Genomic DNA, 22,487 nt, shown 5'->3' with positions numbered 1-22,487 from the left:
TTAACCAAGGTAGGGGGCTAGGGGTGATTGAAAGTAATACGGTAGTGAACTTATGAGATAAACAAAACATTATAATGTATTAAAACATAAGATATCGGTTCCACGCCAATGCTAATTTGCTCCTGGTGATTCTTCCGTTAATCAGGAATGAGTGAAGGCCCTCAATAAGGTGTGTTGTCTCCGCATGTAGTTTATTCATAATTTCCATAGGTGACTAAATGCCTATACGATGGGATGTGGAGGAAGTCCTATTATTGAAGCAAGATAAGAAGGTAATATTAGTTGTGACAAAAAATACTGAAGTCGATTTTATAATGTGGGTGTCACGTGGTAAATATGTAGGAGGGGATAGGTTTGAAAAAGTGGTTGTGGTTCTTTCATTATTTGGTATATTACAGTTTGTTTATAGATTCACGTGATTAATTTGGGTGTGTAACACCCCATATCCAAAACATACAAAAAAAACATCTTTTTTAGAAAAATCTACAGGTGCATCGACGGTTACCATCGACAGACCGTAGCCTAACCCACGGTCCATCCTTCAGATCCGTCAATTGAGTCAGAACCCCCCCCCCCCAATCTTAGTCCAAAAAATATGATAAAATGTCAAACGACGGACGGACCTATGGTCCGTACATCAGACTATGGTCCGTAGTCTGAGTTCGTCGATCAACACCCCATTTATAAATTCTCTGTTACGAACGACGGTTGACGAGCACACATCTTCGTTCGATCTATGGTCCGTTGGTCTGACCGTAGGTTGGAATTAGCAGTTAGTTAGGGGGGAATGCAGTTGGGTAATCTTCAATTGATAATAACTCTTAGAACATAATGAATTAGGTGTCTCATGATATACCCACAAATAGATAATTGAATTATCTTTCCATATCCACCAACCTTGATGAAATAAGACCTCCGAGTACAAGGTTATGTCCGTTTTAGTAGAGTCCTGTGGAACAGACCCAACCTACTTACAATCGATTGGAAGATGGAGAATCGATTGAAAGACGGTCCGTTGATTAACGACGGACAGTCATTCCAGGTCGACATTGGTCCCACCACAACTAACTCACAGGTCTTTTCATCTTTTCCCACTTCGTTTAAACCTTAAGATTCATTGTTTTGACCCTAAATCATCAGATTTTAGTCAGTTTAAGCGTAGAAATATAACTAGAACTTACCTAAGTCAAATCATTAACCAAAACATAGAAAATTAGAATCAAGAAAGTAGAACAAGGTCAAGAACCCTAGTTCCCGAATGAATCAAGGTTCCAACAATTCCATCCACGAAATCTAAGTGTTTCTCTTTGAATTCCATCACCCGTTATGTGGGATTTCACTAGTGGGTTCCTTTCACCCATTGGTCCCTAGTTTTCAGTCAAATTCTTGATTCGCATATCATTATTAGACTTAGGGTGTCTAGAACTTAGATGGAACTTCATGAATTTATTAGTTAGATGTTCCAAATAAGATTTTCATGTTATTACTCATATTATTGTATGAATTTCATAACCCTAGCTATGTATTTCTTTTGTTCTTTAACTAACACATGCTAGGTCAGAATTTCTGTTATCCGGTTATACATGCCTCAGTTATTAATGCATCATTATCATATTAAATGTTGCATTCTTAGTTTGCATGTTCAGTTTTGAGTTATCGAGTATTTAAAGAAAATTCAGACATAATCAGTTAACTACATAAATCAATGGAAGTAGCATAATACCGAGTTGGACTAGTTAGCGTACCCAATTAGTGCCAGAACTACTAGCCAAGTAGGTTTTAAGTCCCCTCTGTGGGCATCAGTTAGGTGATCAAGCCAGCATGCCTTTATACCTCTGTAAGGGTATATTGGGTCCTCTCTATGGGGCATATATATCATACTCCATTTTTAGCTTATGTGGTTTTTATTATCGCTTATTAGTAACTCCTGCAATTCAGTCAGACTCTAATGCTTTGACCATTTATCAGTATATTCAGTATTCACTTTCAGCATGTTATAAAATTGATCATTGCACTCAGTTAGCTCAGAATTCAATATATCATGTTCAAATTATTATACTTGCTTTTGTGCTTGTTCAATTATTTTTTATTTAAGCTTTATTCTATCATACATGCTCTGTACCTTTCAAGTACTAACACATACGTGCGGTACATCTTCTCGGGATGTAGTTTCAGGTTCTCAGAATCTAGATCACGCATAAATCGATCTCCCATCTCCATTTAAGCAGATTCAGTGGTGGTTTCTCATTCTCTGAGGACAACAATCATGAGTTTCATTTTGGTCTTTAGTCATTTAGTTTCAGCTTTTGCTAGATTTATCTAGATCTTATCCCAGTATTTCTAATTCAGTTTAGAGGCTACTTTCACGAAATGGACTAAGTAACTTTCAAAGGTCTTGCGAAGATTTCAATATCATATAATGGTTCATTGACCGTGTTCATAATTTATGAATCTTCTTTGAATAATATCACTATGTTTAGCGTGGTGATGAATATCATGTTTTTTTATTATGCCCCTCTATGATCTTGTATTTAGGTTTTTATGCATATCCCTCATACTTAAAACATTTAATATACTAATGGCTACTTGTGCATACTTTTCTAACTAATGTAGGATATGAAGATCTTCCTCCTACCACTCGTGGCTAGTTTGTGATCCTGTGAAGTTCGTAGAGTTGGTGGGTCATCATGCTTCGAGGAGCATGTCGTCTTTACTTGGTTTTCTTATATTATAGTTTTCAAACATTGGTGTACGGATTACATCCCGACCACTTCTTTAATGTATTATAATGGCTTGTCAAGACTATATTAGATATACGCTTTCATGGAAAGCTCTTTCAGTATATGAGATTCTCTACTTTTAACTATTATATTATGCATATGTATGCCAAGTGGTTTGTGTAGGGCCTCTCGATATCTTATATGCTATGTCATGTGTAGGGTGTAATTTGGATTGTGACACGAAGCTCGATCATCTGGTTAGAGAAAAGAAGAAAATAGAAGGAAGTCCCTGGAAGATATATCAACAGTTACCATTTAAAGAACATCAATATGTACTGTTCAACACCGAACACGAACAAGTCAATTATTTTCTCAAGTGAGTTTTTATATTTTGAACTTCATTTATTTTTTTAATATGAAGGGTCTATGAACTTCATTTATAAATGCTTAATGGTTTATTTGAAATATTCATTGTGGGGAACATAAAGTTGTAATTAATAGTAGTGTTACATTAAATGCATGGACTAGAGCAATGATTCAATGTCAGAAACTCAACAAGTGGTTCAAAGAGAAAGTTGAAACAATTGAAGTGTCAAATCCATTAAGGTGGCTAGCTAAAGGTCCCAATAGGGTGGAAACTAGAAGATATACTACTTATTTCAATAATTGATACTGGTTTTATACATTACAATGAGATTCCACATGGAAGTCTCAAAATAGTGGAGCATCTTTGGCTGAGACAACTAATAATTTAGCTAGTGTCTTGGATCAGAATCCCATTGGAGAGATTATCTATTATGATACTATTCAAGATATTATCAAACTGAATTATTATGATTATTCTAGTGTTGTACTATTTAGATGTGTTTTTGGGTTGACCCTGTGTACTTCCATAGATTATGTAGTTCAAATGACCCTTTTGTGTTTGAATCTCAAATGTATCAAGTTTTTTAATTGAAGGATCCAACTAAGACTAATTTTTATTATGCAAGGAATAAACTTCCTTGTGATTTGTATGACTTGGAGGAAGAGAACTATCCTAGTATCGGAGAGACATTTGGAGGGAGATTACTAAAGAAATTCGTCCATTAAACTCATCATCGAATTTTGACATTAAATGGTCAATGCCGCCCATAGCTACCTCCTAGATGCGGACACAGAACCTTGGACCACAAGTGATCCCAAGATATATCTACTGGCACAATTATGTACATACTAAAGATAATAAATTGTTGTGGAAGCTAAATCATAAATTATAATGAAAATATGGGGAATACCCATATCCTAAAATTGAGATATATGAAAAATCGATGAGTTTAATACAAAGAAATATTAACTTACTACTAAGCTTAAATTATGTCTGAAATAAGCCCCTAAAGTGGATTAGAAATCTGGGACAATCCCCTGCTAAATCTAGCAAAAACTAAAACTAAATTACTAAAGACTGAAATGAAACTCATGACTATTGTCCTCGGAGAATGAGGACTCACCACTGACTCTGCTGAACTAGAGATTGGGAAATCGATCTATGCGTGATCTGGATACTGAGAACCTAAACCTACATCACAAGAAGTTGTAGAGCAAGTATGAATTAGTACTTGAATGGTACTGAGCATGAACGATAGAGTAAATCTTAAATAAAATATAACTGAACAAGCATAAAAGCAAGTATAATAATGTAACATGATAAACTGAATTCTTAACTAACTGAATGCAATGAAAAATTTATAACATGCTGAAACTTAATACTGAATATACTGGTAAATGGTCAATGAAGAGAGTCTGGCTGAACTGTGGGAGCTACTAATAACCGAGAATAAAACCACCTGAGCTAAATGTGGAGTCCGATGTATACGCCCCATCGAGAGGACCTAATATACTCTGCCAAAAGTATAAAGGCATACTGGCGTGAACACTAAATTGATTGCCCATAGAGGGGACTTACAACCTACTTGCTAGTAGTTCTGGGATTAATTGGGTACATTGAACCCTAATTCAACTCAGTATTATGCTAATCCCAATGAATTCTATAAAATTACTAATTATGTCTGCGCGTCTGTAAATACTGGATAGCTCGAAACTGAACATGCAAACTGAGAATGCAGCAATTAATCTGGTAATTATGCATTTATAAGCGAGGCGTGTATATCAGAAGTGTCTGAAATATCTAATCTAGCATGTGTAATTCAAGAACTAAAGAAATACAAAGTTAGGTTCTTAATTTCATGCGATAATGCTCAGTAATACATGATTATTTGATTTGGAACATATATTTAATAAAGTCATGAAGTTCTAACAAAGTTCTACAAACCCTAGGCTTAATCATGATAAGAGAAAAAGAAATCTTACTGAAAACTAGGGACCGAATGGCTGAAAGGAACCTATTAATGAAATCCCACATACATGGTGATATCCACACAAAAATATATAAGTTTTGTGGCTGGAACTGTTGGACATTTGCTTCGTTCTTGATTTAGGGTTCTTGAGTTTTTTCTCCTTTCTTGCTTCTTATTTTCTAACTTTTGACTTAATGGTTTGACTTAGATATGTTTTAATTATGTTTCTAGGCTTAAACTAACTAAAATATGATTACTTAGGGTCAAACAGATGTAACTTAGGGTTTTAACGGAGTAGGAAAGGTCCAAAAAACCCCTGGGAAACTTGCTATCGATCGTCAGGGCCTATTCGACAGTCCTTTACTAAAATGGACATAACCTTTTATGCGGAGGTCTATTTTAGCAAGGTTGGTGGCTATGGAAAGAAAATTAAATTATCTATTTGTGGGTAGGTCATACGACACCTAATTTATTTTGTACTAAAAGTTATGATCATTAAAGTTGACCGAAAACCATTTCCCATTAACTGTCTGCAAATTTTTGACCTACTGTCGGTCCAGCTACAAACCGTGCAGGTCATCCGTAGCTCTTTTCAGAGAGTGAGTGAAGGGAGTATTGATCGACGATCACGTACTACGGACTTTCGTCTGACCTACGAATTCTAATTCCGTCCGTCGTCCAAGATCTAACCAATTTTTCTGGGATGAAATTTTTGGGAGTTTCTGATTCCATTGACGATTGTCGAAGATAGACTGTGGTTCAGGCTACGGTCCGTCTATGACATTGTCTATCGCACCTGCAGATTTTTTTGAAAAACTAATTTTTGGTCTGTTTTGGCTACAGAGTGTTATAGTCGAGAGATGATATGCCCATTGGTGTTGTTCATATGCCAACTGATGCACGATTGGTAGAAGATAATTGGAAGAGGAGGATGATTATGGTAATACTTATTGGGATTGGATGGAGGCATAAGGTAAAGTAAAATATTTTACAACTTTTGTAGCTAGTTTAAACAATTGTCTAACTGCTAGATCCTAGTTAACTTGATTAACTGGAATATTTGGTATGCCATAATACACATTTTTATTGATTTTGTTTTCTATTTGACGGTAGATTAGGACTTTATTTCTTATACACTTTTGTTGATAGCTTCAAGTTGAATATCCTTATAACTTAGAATTTTGATAGTGTTGTATGTTAATTGTTTTTAGTGAACGATATAGGGCTTTTGATAACAACTTTTTAAAAAATAAATAAATTAAAAGATATAATAGAGATAAGTACAAGTAAGGGGAGCTAGGCCTTATCTTACTAATCCTATAGAGACAACAGTTTTGCATATGTTTCTTATTTATATCCTCCTTAATAATTATTTTTCTTTTTCCTAACAATTTTGTGTTGATCAGTTGCTTATTTTTCAGGAGATTCACTATCTGATTAGTGAATCGTTGAAGGCATCAGAGAATTGGCTTCAATAGTGACTGGCTAGAGTTATAGACAGGTTTTGTACTATTAATTATATATTTTATTTGTATGAATAGTAAAATACTCTACTCTATATGTTGAAATGTCTATTTCGCGAACTATAGAGGCCATGTTCTTGATGTAGTTGTTTCAAAATTATGTATTTGGTATCTGATTTCTCCGTTACTCTATTAATTTATAGTAGCTAGCTGGACTGACTAAAATTTAAGCCGTTTGTAAGGTGATGTGATGCTTATATGTAGTATTTTTTTTGGCTAGATTCAGCACTAAAGTTGTTGCATCAGAAGTCTTCCACTCTGATAGCACAAGCTATACAAGAACTGCCACCGCAAAAGTCTCCTCCTAACTTGGCGAGTTCAAAAGTACAAGATATATAAAAAGAAGTGACTCGAAACTCTACGAGTCAGATAGCACAAGGTATACAGAAACAATTGCAACAAAATTATCAGAATTGAACTACTGCTATATAACAGGTCGGAAAGGATCTAATTCAACGTGTCCCAAAAATCCTCCACTGTGGAAGCAAAGGTTGTGCAAGAACCAGTTCAACTGGTTACTCAGAATTCATCCGCCTTAAAAACACAAGTTGGTCAAATACAATTACGACAAGTGCCTATGGATTCTTCCACTGTTGGAACAGAAGTTGTCGAGGAACAAATGGAAAAAGACACAAGAGGCTTTCCAATGTAGAATGATACATCTACAGGACAAAGTGGAAGATGAATCACTCGATTCCAGAGAAAATGATCTATTCGTAGAACAAGACAAGAGCGTATGAATATTCCTTTCACTATTGAATCACCATACGTTGTTTTTTAATATGCTCTTTAATATTGCTTCATTTGTAGGCCCTTAAATCATATATTCATATATATATATATATATATATAAAAGAGAACCATAGGGTCACCTACGTGGCATCAACACAAACCAGGATTCCCCTTTAAATTTATCTATTACCAAAAAGAGCCTTCCCTTTTTGTGAAAAGTTGTGACTATTATGAAAGGTTATGACTTGATTAAAAGTTGTGACTTCTGGAAAAGTTACGAGTTTTATGAAGAGTTGTGACATTTATGATGAATCGCGATTTTTATGTAAGATTGTAACCTTTACGAAGGATTGTCACCTTTTCAAAGAGTTGTGACCTACACTTTCTTTAATATAAATGGAGAGATTTTCTACCATGATTATTTGTATGTATTTTTTTAGGGTAGTCGAATTCAAATACATTAATTATTCTTCTTATGAAGTTTGTTTAATTCATTAAAGTTTTCTTTCTCCTACTTCATAGAAATTAATCGTTACTATAAGTCATAATTATTCATGTAGTCATGAGAATTTATTTTTTACTATTTTGGTGAGCTTTTAATAACTACGTTAAAAATTTCAGCAAAGATGATTTAATTTCGATCTTCTCTTTCCTCCTTTTCTACAGATTTCTTCATATAAACAAAGAAAATGGTATTAATCGCAATGTGCAATTACAACTCTTGCACCTCTCATTCCACAACTCATAAAGCTAATGAAATAGTTCAATTCGTTATATTTGGTTCTTTTATAACAAAACTTTTATTTTTGCCACTATATTTTTTTGATTTTTTCGCTATATGGGAGTAAAATTTAAATGCATTAATTTGGCTTCTTGTGAAGTGTGTTTCATCCATTAATGTTTTCATCCTTCTATCTAATGAAGCTTAATCTTTCACTATAAGTCATCGTAATTCATGTATTTACTGCAACTTATTTTTTATATTTGGCGGCCTTTTTTTGAACTCAGTTAAAAATTTCAATGAGGATGATTGAAAATTTATCTTTTATTTTTTTCTCTATGTATAATTTTTATTCATATACTTCTTGTAAAAATTTAAATATGTAATAACTAATACGCAACCAATGTCGAAGTTTGTTAAAAAAAATCAAATAGATTGTTTTATTCTTTTCAACAATTAGTATATTATTTTGACTGCTCATTATTAGTTACAAACATTTTATATTCCATTGCACCCTTCTTAGAATATTAGTATAGAGACAATTAGTTCACTTATTTTATCGCTAGTTAACTAATTTGTCATATTTCTTCATCTATTCTTTTTAGGCATAATAACAGATCAAGTTTTCTTGAAACTAACAAATGTCCAAAATATACTGTAACAAAAATATTTTTTATTAGCAATGAATAAGCATGCACATTAATGAAAGTATTAGAGCCTTTATCGACATTAATTACTTTGCATTAGATTCAATGTTGCTATGGAGTTCTCCTAGGGAAATTTATAATTGTCGCTAACGATCATTTTTGTCATAGTGATAATTCTTTCTTTTTATAAAGGTTATTTTTTGTATAAAGAAGTAATAAATCTTTCTTTTGGCTTCTTTCAATTAAATTTGTGAACTGTAAACTTGAATACACACCAACAAACATTTTTTTTGAAAAATATGTTAAGCAACTTGCGTTTTTCTTCTTGATTGTTAAGAAACTAAGGTTGTCTTTATTATTATTTATGGATTTTGTGAGTTCAAACTCTCAGAAAATTATACTTTGAGATTTTAATATGTTATGTATAAAAATCTTGATTTAGAATATCCAGTTATGAATGATGTCGCCAACTTCTTGGTTGATAATAACCTCAATTCTTTGTAACTACATAATATAACCATAACAATAATTATGGTTCAATTTCAAATAAGTTGGGCTGGTGATATGAAACCTAAAAATAGTAATGAATATTCTAAGATGATGGGGAAAACATTTATGTTATGTTATTAACAATTTTAGGTACATAAGAAAGGAGTCGAAAGTCCTCCATTTGAGTTAGTTAATTATGTTCTTGCAAGTATATGATGTTCTACTTTACTTGGGAGTGTTGGTGTTTTAGACTTTTTGGTCTCTTCTTTAACGTCTGGTATTGTTCTTTATAAATTTTTGGAATTAGAAAATTTCATTACTTTCTGGCCCACTATTTCCATTGAGATTTCTTAGACTTCTTTCTTATACTTAAAATATCTTTATGACTCATAATTCTTGTGTAAAATATCAATTATTTTTAAAAAATAGCAGTTATAAGTTTTTGGATTGCATTGAGATAAAATGATCTTGATAATATACTTTATATATCGAATATCCAATATTATCAAATGATCACTGTTAGCTTAATAACATAGTTCATTTACCTAGTTATAGTAAAAAAACAAAAAAAAAGAGAGCAGGTGCAATAATGCAACATGTACATGCTCAAAAAAGATCGTAAAGGCATTGTTCTGAATAGGTACAAACAACTGATTGGTCCTACAAAGCGGTTGTAGCAGATCTAGGTAGCTTTCTTGGAACTCGGGGAAGAAATGCAATGCTTTGTCCTCTTCACATACACAAGTAGAGTAATGAGGATACATAAAAAGGTCTGTGAGAATATACCTTAATTTGCTTTCCTATTCCCTAATTTTAGTTGAAACTATTTTGTAGTTTTATTATACTAACCCAAAGAAAAATTTGTACGAGAAATAAAAAAATCATGAAGCTTGAAAATGGTGGATTTCAAATGGAATTTAGTCTTCTTGGAGGAACGACAAGAAATACGTGTTTACAAAGTACTATACATCATTTACAATGGATGCTCTTCGATTAACGAACAAGCCCGATGAAGTTTCAGAATATAATTCAAGGATCTTTGCAAGTATCAAAGCTCGTACAAATTCAAGGTAAAATATGAATTATGCATACTTTAAGTTTATTCTTCATGTATATGCAATACAATTTTAGAATTGTAGGAACACTAATTTGTATGATCACTGCGAATGAAAAAAATTAACTATTTGATCACTCGGGTTATTTATATTCTTAGCTACCTCGACTAACTCTTATCTTCATGTTTTTTTTGTTTAAGCACATTTTATAACAATGTTATTTTCAGAAAACGAGTGAAACAAATGCAAAGAATAGAAATTTTTTTGAAGAATCCAAGGCTTGTTGTGATACGTGAAAACTTGGCTTGTTCTCTTCTTAAATCATTAATTAATATTTGTTATTACTAACTTTTATGTAATTAGAAAATGTTAAATTGTACAAGATTAAAAAAATGAATTAATGAGAAGAAATGGTAGTTAGGAAGATTATTCTTCATTGGTAGAAAAGTCAAGATTTAACCTTTTGTAGGTGAAATTTAGGTGAACAATAAATTGGTTTCACAAGATAAATCTTGACATTTTCACATATTGTGATGTCATGGATGACATCAATAGGAAGAATTCACTCTTATAAATAGGTAGCTCCTAATTCATTTGTAATCTCACCTCCTAAGAAATTTGGTCTTCTTTCTCTCTTGTAGTATTTCACTTGCACTCTTTTAGAGTGAAATAAATATAGATTGTTTGTGTCCATGGAGTAGGCAAAATAAAACAAAAGTTTGTCAAACATCGTTAATTCTTGGTGTTCTTTTTATTCCTGTCTCATTTACTATTTATTAGTTACCTTTAGATATAATAGTTGTGATTCCATTACACTCTATATATTCGGTTGCTGCAACAATTGATATTAGAGCCAAGGTATTATTTGAGTATGCTATGTGGTTGCATCATAGTGTGAACTTTCACATCAGAAAAAGATTTACTTTGGCCTTTGCATTGTTAGCTACTAAATATTATTTGTAGTAAAATGGGCGATAAGGAAAATGATGAGTCTACATCGACTGTCAATAATATGTCATCATTGGCATCTTCGCTTATGACGAGAATTGTGTCAAATGCGATATTTGCATTTGATATTTTTGACGGGTCTGGAAATTTTCGAATGTGGGAAGGCGAGGTGGTTGATTTTATTTTTCAACAAGGACTAGATATTTCTATTCAAGAAAAGAAACCAGACGGTGTTGGAGAAAAATATTAAAAGATGATAAACCATGTTGCTTGCGGTGCCATTCGATCTTACCTCGCAAGAGAACAAAAGTATCCATACACGAAGGAAACATCTGCAAATAAATAAAGGAGTTCATTGGAGGAAAAATTCATGAAGAAAAACAATCAAAATAAAGTTCACATGAAAGAAGATTGTTTCGCTTCACTTATATTCCTGGTAGTACAATGAAATTAAAATATCACCAGCTTTAATAAGTCGGCAAAAGATTTGCGAAATATGGAAGTCACTTTTACGGATTGAGATACAGCCTTAATGTTGTTAATTTCACTTTCCGATGATTTCAAGTATCTTGAAACGACTCTACTACATGGGAATGATGAAGTATCTCTCAAAGAAGTTTGTTCTGCCTTTTATAGTTATGAACAAAGAAAGCGAGAAAAACAAAAAGGCGGAGAAGATGAATCATTGATTGCGAGAGGTCGTTCTCTAAATCATATGAGAACAAAGAAAGGGAGATTCAAGTAAAGATCAAAGACTCATCAAAGATGAATATGACTTTTGCCGATAAAAAGGGCACTGGAAGAAAGACGACCAAAAGTTAAATAACATAGTCAAACCAAATAATAGGAAGGCTGTCATGGATTCCAATGTGGCTGATTGTGATGACTTCAATTATCCACTAGTTATGATAGATCCATCCAAATCATTTGATGTATCTTTGATGGACTTAGCTTGTATCTATCATATTTGTTCAAATTGTGACTAGTTTGTTGATTTACAAGAAGGAGAATTCGGAGTTATTCACATCACAAACAATAATCCTTTTACCGCATATGGTGTTGGTTCTATCAAATTAAAGAACCATGATGGATTAAGTAAAACATTAACAGATAATCGATATGTACCTGATTTGATGAAAAATCTCATTTATGTTGGAGCCCTAGAGTCAAAGGCATTCAAAGTCATTACAAATGATGGCGTGATGAGAATATGCTCTGGTGCATTGGTGGTAATGAAGGAAATTCGGAGAATTAATACATGTACCACTATCAACGCAGTACATTTATTGTTATTAACCTATATTTATAAGGTTAGCGAAATATAAAGAAAAATACGATGAAGTAGACAGAATACAAAATAATCTAAGTACACAAAATCTACATTGTCTCCTTAAGAAATTTAATCCCCTCACTGTACCCGAGGTTATAGATTAATTTCTCCCAAGATTAAACGGATTAATCTTGTTAAATATATCGTGGTACCTCAAACTTCTTTACCTTTAGTGGACTTAAGAACAACAACAAGTCACACAGTCTTAGTCGATCGACACTTTGATTTTGAGAGAAAAGAATGTATGTAGAGAAGGAAAATTTTCCACTCTTTGAAAAAGTGAAAAAATGAGTTACTTTTATAGCCATTTTCAGCAAGAAATGTGTATGTTCAGAGAAATCTGTTCAGACCCCATTTAATCCAGAATATTGTGTCTTTTGGAAAACATAACAAATTTTTGGAAAATGTGTCTGTTAGGGAAATAATGGATTTTCAAAAAGTAACGACTTTTTAGAAAGAGTAACAATTTTTTTGGAATATGACCGTTATATGCGAATTAATTCTGTTAATTAACTAATTGAATAATATCAATCAATCACATCATTTGCCAAATCCAAATCCAAATCCAAATCAAAATCCAAATCCAAAACCGAAGCCGAAGCCGAGGCAGAGGCCGAGCAAGCGACAACGGCGGCACGAGGGGGTACATTCTTCTTAGCTTTTTAAGAAGTAAAGGAATTGTTTCCTTATACAAGGACAATAATTTCCCTTTCTTCTGCCGATATGGGAGAAATGACTTTTCATTTTCCCTTCGAATTAGTTCCCTCACTTTTCATATTCTCTCTTTTCTTTTAAAATCACACTTTGATAAACCCAACAATCCCCCACATGAATGGGGAATGAATATTGTTAAAACATATGCATGAAAAACTTGTGTGTTTTGTAAGTAAGGGTTAATCGCATCTGGATATGTAGGTTTCTCCTTAAACTTTTCATAGTGAACATAAATCGGATATACTCAGTCAATCGGTAGATTTCATATGTTTGAACTATCGAGCTTTGGTGTATACATAGACAACGTAAGTCACACAACCAACCCTTGAACAATTGTTAGTTCTCATTGTTTTAATCGTTTCAGCCAAGAACACATCTCGGATAGTAAGTTCTTAGAGTATTTGCCTTACCGGATTCTCCTTGAAAAGTGCTTACACTTGACATTCACATAGGTGATTTCTAAATGTGTTATCCCGTAGATACACCATTTGATATACCCCTTATAAAACTTTGAAACGATTAAAAGTCTTTATGCCTTTATCCCGGTTACTGAACATTGTCTCATAATGAAAATGGACCAGAAAATATTTTTTTTGACTATGTTGAACCGTTATCAATGAATTTGTTTTACATCCTTGAACCTAGATCTTGGGATCTCCAGTCTTGTAGGTAGAGTTACCGCCATGATGACTTGTTCTCGTTCATATTACCATTCCTGTCGATGATTTATAAACTCCCTCTCTAGTTAGGCCTTTTATAAGTGGATCCGAACCATTATCCTTTGACTTCACATAGTCAATTGTGATAATTCCACTAGATAGTAGTTGTCTCATTGAGTTATGTCTTTATCTTATGTGACGAGACTTGCTGTTATTCATAACGCTTCCAACCCTTCCTATTGCAGCTTGACTATCACAATGAATGTAAATAGGGGTCATTGGTTTGGGAAAAAATTGAATATCTACTAAGAAAATTTGGATCCATTAAGCTTCTTCACCTGCCTTGTCTAAAGCGATGAATTTAGACTCTATTGTAGAGCGAGCTATACATATTTGTTTTGAAGAATTCCAAGATATTGATCTTCCACCAATAGTAAAAACATCTCAACTTGTGGAATTTTTTTTAGTTGACCCAGGAATCCAATTTGCATCACTATATCCTTCAAGAACTGCTGGATATTCGTTGTAATGTAAAACATAGTTTTGAGTGTCATCTAAGTATCCCAAAACTCTGTTCATTGCCAACCAATGATTTGATTAGGATTACTTGTGTATCAAATCACTTTACTAATAGTGTAAGCTATGTCTGGTCATGTACAATTCATCACATACATCAAGCTTCCCAATACTCTAGCATAGTCCAATTAAGACTGACTTTCACAGTTATTCTTTGGAAGTTGAAAGTTTACATCAATGGAGTTTTTCCCCTTTTGAAATTGAAATATTTGAATTTTTCAAGTACCTTTTGAAAATAATGAGTTTGAGACAATGCAACACCGTTAAGAATTTTGAGAATTTTTATTCCCAATATCACATCAACAACTCCTAAATCTTTCATATCAAACATTATAGAGAGCATATGCTTAGTAGCTCTTATATTAGCAATATCGTTGATCATTATAGAATTTTCATCCAAATATCAGCATACAATGACTTCCTTATTTGGACTATCTTTAATGTAAACACATTTATCGCATTCATTGATCTTAAATCCATTTGATGTTTGATCAAACTTTGCATGTCATTGTTTTGGTGCTTGTTTTAGTACATAAAGAGACTTAATAAGTTTACACACTTTCTTTTCTTTACCAGGAACTACAAAACCCTCAGGTTGTTATATGTAAATTTCTTCTTCGAGATCTCCATTTAATAAGGCGGTTTTAACATCCATTTGATGGATTTCAAGACCGTATATTGTAGCTAGGGTAATTAACATCCGAATTGATGTAATCCTAGTCACTGGCGAGTATGTGTCTAAATAATAAAGACCTTCTTTTTGTCTAAAGCCATTGACAACAAGTCTTGCTTTATATTTGTCAATAGTTCCATCATCTTTCATCTTCCTTTTAAAGATCCAGTTTGAACCCAAGGGTTTGTTCCCTAGAGGAAGATCAACCAACTACCAAGTATAATTGCTTAGGATTTATTCAATTTCACTATTGATGGCCTCTTTCCAAGAGGTTGAGTCGCTAGACAACATTGCTTTCTTGAATATTTAAGGGTCACTTTCAAGAAGAAATGTTACAAAATCATATCCAAATCAAGTAGATGTGCTTTGACGTTTACTGCATCTCGGACTCTCTTCATTGGGTTCATTTTCTTTTGGTTCTTCTATGGTTTGTTTAGACCCCCACTAGATGACTCAAGTGTAGTTTTATACGGATAGATATGTTTAAAAATTTAAGCACTATATGATTCCATTACAGTATTATCATGAATATCGGGATGCTCAAACTTATGAACAAAAAATCAACATGCATTACTGTTTGTGGCATATCAAATGAATACACAATCCACATTCTTAGGACCTATTTTTACCCTCTTAGGTATAACAACGTTAGATTTTGGATAGAAACCCCCACACTTTGAAATATTTTAAGTTAGGTTTTCTAACTTTTCATTTCTTATATGGAATAACATGTGTCTTATAGTGAGGTACTCTATTAAGTATTCGATTTTCTTTAAGGATAGCTTCCCCCCACAAGTTCTGTGGTAAACCTTAACTTATAAGTAACGCAATAATCATATCTTTTAAAGATTGTTTTTCCTTTCTACAATCCCATTAGATTGAGGAGTGTACGGACTAGTTTGATGGATGATTCCATTTTTTAACATATTTCTGCAAAAGGAGATTTATATTCTCTGGCCCTATCACTTCAGATCATTTTGATCTTTTTATCCAACTAATTTTCAACTTCAGTTGTATATTGCCTAAATTCATCTATTGCTTCATTCTTACCAGTTAGCAAATAGACATAACAATATCTAGTAAATCTTCAATAAAAGTTATGAAATCCTTTTTCCCACCACGTGAATCAATTCTAAAGGATTTGAATTCGTTTTATTAGATTTATAAGGATCCTTAGCATTACGGAAATTTGACATTTTTATTTATTGCACTTAAATTTTAGAAAAATATTTATGTTAATCAATTTTCGCACGAGTTTGTTATTAACGTCTTCCAAATGTTCATGCCATAAAAATTTAGACTCAAGCAAGTAAGAGGAAGAAAAATCCTTATTTATATCAATTACAATTACATTGAGTTTGAAAATGTCATCACCGAGGTAGTATTTTCATACAAACATATCATTCTTACTTACTACTACTTTGTTAGAAACAAAATACACATTTGAATCCATTCTATGTTAGAATTCGAATTTATACTAAATTCTTTCTAAATTTCGGAACTTACGAGACCCTATTCAAAGATACCACCTTACCTGATGTCATCTTTAATAGGACATTGTCAGTTCCTTCTCCCTTTGCCACAACGGAGTTTGCCATAAACAACTTCTTATCTATAGGTGCTGCAGTATATGATGAAATTAATTTTTTGTTGGCACAAATATGGCTTGAGGCAACAAAATCTATCCACCATTCTCTTGGTTTTCCAAGCAAGTTACATTCTTAAAACATTGCACAGAACTCGTACATTTCTCCTTTGGATTCACCCAAGTTTGCTTGATCCTTCTTTTTCTTGTACTTCTTAGGAGCCCGAAATTCAGTAGCCCAATGACCATCTTTACCACAATTGAAGCAGTTTCTATTGAATTTCTTATTAGGAGGATTGCTTTTTGGACAAGATGCTTTCTTTCTTTTCTTTTACTATTGTGGGATCTTCTTCAAAAATATTTACTCCAGATTTTGTTGAATTACCACGTGACCTTTTTTATGCATAATTATTAGAAACTTCGATTCTCAATCTTATTTTGAGATCTTCAATAGTCATCTCCTTGTATTTATGTTTCAAGTACTTTTTAAATTCCTTCCACATTGAATGTAACTTTTCAATAATTCTAGCCACTTGAAAGGAATCATTCACAATCAATCCTACATTAAACATTGTGTGAGTATTAAGGAAAAACTTAGTATTTCTAAGATATCAATTAAATAAATTTATACCTTCAGCAAGGAGATCATGGATTATGACCTACAGTTCTTGAACGTGGGTGAAGACGGTCAAACCATCTATTATCTTCTAGTCTAGAAACAATGCCACAATTAACATCTTCATTCCGGCATCCTCTGATTTGTATTTCTTTTCTAAAGCATCCCAAAGTTTTTTTGAGGTTTTGACATTGTTATACACATTGTACAGATTATCTTGCAGGCCATTCAGAATATAATTTTTACACAAAAAATCTGAGTGTGTCCATGCATCTATTACGAAAAATCATTCTTCAGGCGGATTATAATATGACATAACTGGAACATTCTTATTAATGAACCTCTCTATACTCAACGTAGTGAGATAGAAGAAGATCTTCTGCTGCCATCTCTTTAAGTCGACTCCAGAAAACTTTGCAGGTTTCTCAGTCGGCGCTGATACGCTCAAACTTACTTCTCAAATAAGAAGTAACGCGGGCATGTTAAGTAAATAACCTAACTAGTGAGGGGATCGTTCCCACGATGAAAATAGTCTAGACTTAAATTCAATTTATTATTACTTTGGTTTAGTCAATTACTTCCTTGGAAAGTAAAAACAATAAAAGGGGGGTTTCTATTTCTAAATGAATGAAAATAAATACCTTAATTGAAAGAGACACTTAACAGCTTTGAATGTTGGATTTTAATCAATTAATCAAAGTAACTAGGGTTTACGTGTTCCCCAAAGGTTTATAACTTGATAATTTTAGCTATAACAATTCTTTCCTAGTATCTTGCATGCAAAGTGATAAGTTATGTGTTTCTAAATCCTTGGTCCGGGATCTAGAAAACTCACTCCGCACCTTGGTCTGGCTACGTGTGTTGTTATCCTAACCCTTATCTTTACCTCATATTAAGCATTGTATTCGATATGGTAAACACTGGAATCTTTACCCCGTTGATCCAAATCCTGTAAAAAAAAGCGAAGACTCCCCTCAAGAAGATTTCAGATAAAGTCAACCAGAAACGGTGATCGGAGTCGTGGTTTGAAGATGATGATTTGAAGATTCATTCGACAGAGAAGGGTGTCTTAGTTGCCGATACCGAGGTTGAATGAATCATTCCACCTGGCAACAGAAAAAGTGGAGTTTGGCACAGGCCCTTAGCCTATTCCTTTTTGCCTTTTGAACGAATCTAGAACCTCAATTAGCAGATTCATTAGAAACCTTTCTTGGAAGACTCAATTCATTAGATAAGCCTAGTACATAATCACTGATAGGATCATTCCTGAAATTAACAAATAATTAATGGGCACTTTGAAGTAAGTTGATCCTAGAAGACTAACCTCGTAGCTCACTTAGATCAATCAGTTCAAGCATTGACAAACCGGCCTTCCTTCTGTGTTCAGGACGGAGACTCTTTCTGCCTTTGTCGAACTGCCTTGACGCCTTGGCAGGCTTTGACTTTCTTTCCTTCGCTTACCGGAGAGCGGATTCTTTATTACTGACTTTTCGCGGTTGATCGCACCTCGCACCTAAAGGAGTCGGTCCTTGTGAGGAGGAGGACTCTTCTCTTGCTGTCAAAAGTGCTTACTCATGGTCTATCGTGAAGTTGATGATATCATTCTGGACTAGTTTCCAGGCATACGCCAACCATACATACCGCTTTCTCGTTCAGGAATTTCTTAAGATTAAGGTTCGAAAGGACCGGGCGGCGATGAAGTATGAGTCTAAAACACTATATGCAGAGCTGCCTTAGCTCAATAGATCAACGAATCAGGAGATGACTTCTTAAACGTTCGCGAATGGAAAAGAGTTGCTTTAGGCACGGACCACAAACCCACGAACCTAATAGTTGGATCCATGAGGAGACAGGAGAAAGCCATTCATTCCGGTCATTGAGCCCGGATTGAGGATTGATTGATCTAAACCAAAGACTTGATTATATATAGGAGAAAGGCGTTCTCATACCCTGATACCGCTTTGTGGAAACCTAGAACAGAAGAAAGTCTCTTTAGGATGGCTCTGTCCTAGCTAGACCGAGTCACAACTACTTATTATAGAAGACTCAGGCACACTTCCCTATACTTCTCCTAAGTGACATCAAAATACTCTTTCAGCCGATTCGAAAGCAGCAATAGATGAGATTGAATCAGACAGAAGGTTCACCCCTCACCCTGGGGGATTGGGGAGTTGGGACTTCCTTGCTCTTAGGCCCGCTGTAAGGCCAATAAGATCAGGAAGAAGGGGATTGGATTCTTCCTTTTATCCGGACTGACTCTAATCGTGATTTTGACTCTATTATGATACCTCCCTCTGTCGCAATAGAAATCGAGAATGGAGGTGACTTCGCTATACTTGTTTATAGTTGGAAATTCCAACTCGAAGGCCCTAGTACTACTGACTTTGCACCAGATTAAATTGAAGCCTTTTTTCGGCATCCCTTCTCAGACGTCTTATTCCTTGCCTTAGTAATGTGCAATCAGCTACTTGGCACCTTCCCTTATTCTCCTTCCTTTCCGAGGTAGTACTAATTAATGCTTGAATTGCTCCTATTAGAAATAGGGCTACTCTTGGGTACGAAAGAAGGATATTCCGAGCCTGGGCACATCCCTTTGATAGCTTTGTTTAGCCTCCTTTACTATGTCAATCCCTCCGTATTGGTTATGGCTGAAGCCGATCCTCTCCTTGGTACTTCACCTAGTGGCTAATCTCAAGTCTCTTCTCTCGACCGGATGGGCCTATGTCACTAGAACAGGTGAGGAAGGCCTCCAATCACTGTACTGGCAATTCAAGATGAACTCCTTCCATGCCAACAATAATAGTACTAAACTTTCAAAAGAAGAGAGATGAGATCAAGCTTTGAAGTTGGTAGCTGAAAGAAAGCTGTTCGTGAAGGTCAGGCCAGAGCATAAGGAAGAAAGCTCACTCAGAAGCGAATTCCGACTACTATTTTAGAGTACCGAAGCTCAATGGCATTGATCACACCTACGGCCAGAAGAAAGAAAATACCTAGCGCCCCGGTCCCTCCATTGACTGACTGGCTTAGAGTGCATTCCGTACAATGACCAGTGCAATTCGCGCATCTGTCGGTAGAGGGTTCAGATAAAGTAAGTAGCTCGCAAAGAGGGAGTTCCCTGGCTGGTACCAATAGATAGAGCTACTAGTAAGATAAGCAAAGGCGGTTGAGAGTGGAAGGAGTTAACCTCTCAGCCTCAAGGTGAAAAAATATAGCAACTGACAAGGAGTAGCTGTATAGGTACCAGTTAGGGTGCCAATCTAGTATAGCACTGCTAACAGGACGGTCAGTCGATAGCGAAAGCAAAACTTCTCACATCTCTATGACTCTTTGTTCTCATGACCTCAAAATGATTGACTACATTCAATATAAAGGAGAAAAAAGGATTTATCCCCCTATTCAACTACCCATCCAAGAGCATTTGGCTTCAAAATACTTTCTTCTTTTTCTTTTTCTATGGACTGCATAAATCTTATCTTCCAGCCCAAAGGAGGATAATCTCTTTTGGCAGCTCAATCCTCACGGTAATAATTATGCCAATTCTGCCTAAAAATCTCTTCAGGTGATCAAGGGGGCTCCCTTTTTTAGTAGATGAGATTAGGATGAAAGGTATTATCTCAACGCCTCTTTTCTCTGGCTTGCTCTTTCAAATCCAATTTTGGCCTGCAGTAATTTAATCGGGATTTCATCTCCTAAATTCTTTTTTCTATGAAAGCAAGAGGTGGAAAGTTTTGTTAGAAATTCTGCCTTATTCCATGAGATCTAGAAGCACTTCTGCAACTTTCTCTCTTCCCTAGCGCTCTTTTTTTTGACTTTTTTCAAAGGGCAATGAAGGCCTTCCTTATAAGTTCTCGCTCGATCGAAAGGATATAACACATACAAAACCTTAGCTTCGCTGACTTTATGAGGTCTAACCTTCGCCACGACATTAGTGGCTTAGCTCTTCACGCTTCCCGCAGGCTTTTTTATAGAGAGAGAGTAAGGGGGGCGGCACGGAAGATTGGTCCGCTCCGAAAAGCTGAGTTTTTCGGTTCGCCCCCCCTATGTGGTTGGCCTTCTTACCAGTCTGCCTCCTTTCTCTTGATGGAATATATCAATACCCGAGCTCCAGCCTTGCTTGCGTTCTTCACCGGCGCTCGCCAGATGTATCACTCATCCCGCTCCCCACGGAGCGGTAAGGGGTCTTCTTGTGTGTTATAATCTTTACGGGAATGAATCGCATATGTTGGTTGAGGACTGCTCGGGAATTCATTGATAATGACTTTGCCAGGTTCTAGGGAGGCTACTCTTCTTTTTTGTTGATCGAGCCGCTTTCCCTCATTCCACTCGTCCAGCCCTCTTCACGAACTTGTACAATCGATGCCACAAAGATAGCCAACTCTATTATCAAAGAAATAAGGAAAGGGGCGACAATTTGGCACCAGATATCCGTAGGTGTGGAAAGAGCAGCTGTGAGAAGCGGAAAAACCATCAAAAAATGACGATAGTTCGTGGAGGTTTCTACAGAAAGACCCCTTGGTTCTGGCAAACGTATCACAATTACAGGTACCTGGGAGCATACCGATGGAATGAACGAAATACGAACAGTTAACATAATATGGTCATAGATCTTAGGTTGTAACTTGATCATGAGCGAATTTGTTGATGTTGCACCCATGAAGTATGGAAAGTGCCAAACATTGGGAACTACCCGGGGAGGAGTTAGGAACAGGAACAAGGAGAAGCGAGAACCACTTAAATGGAGGAATCGATTGTATTTCGTTCTTTGTTCCCCATAGCAACTGGGGATCAAAAAGCACCAAATTTGATGACTTATTAAGGGAAAGACGAAGTAAGAGCATGCTATTGGAGACGTTGCAACATATGTCGGGAAGGCCTCCGTTGATTGTGTACGAACAAAATACGAATCCAAAGGCAGGGTAAGAAAGGGTTTAGCTAATGGAGATATTAACTCTTCCGGGAACCAGTAGCGCGTAAACCATGTCAAACCAAGACTAATCAATACCCGAACGGAACGGATTCAAACTTCTCCTAGAATAGTTTCCGGTGCGAAATGAAATTCATAGGATATATATGAGTAATTCAAAGGAGAAATAGAAATATTTGATAGGATTCGATTCATTTTAGTAATGAACAAAACTAATAGGATTGATTATGTATCAGAAC

Source organism: Solanum lycopersicum, chromosome 10 (assembly GCF_036512215.1).
Source record: "Solanum lycopersicum chromosome 10, SLM_r2.1".
Classification (NCBI taxonomy): domain Eukaryota; kingdom Viridiplantae; phylum Streptophyta; class Magnoliopsida; order Solanales; family Solanaceae; genus Solanum; species Solanum lycopersicum.
The sequence above is the reverse complement of the archived record's forward strand: the minus strand, read 5'-3'. Positions refer to the sequence as shown.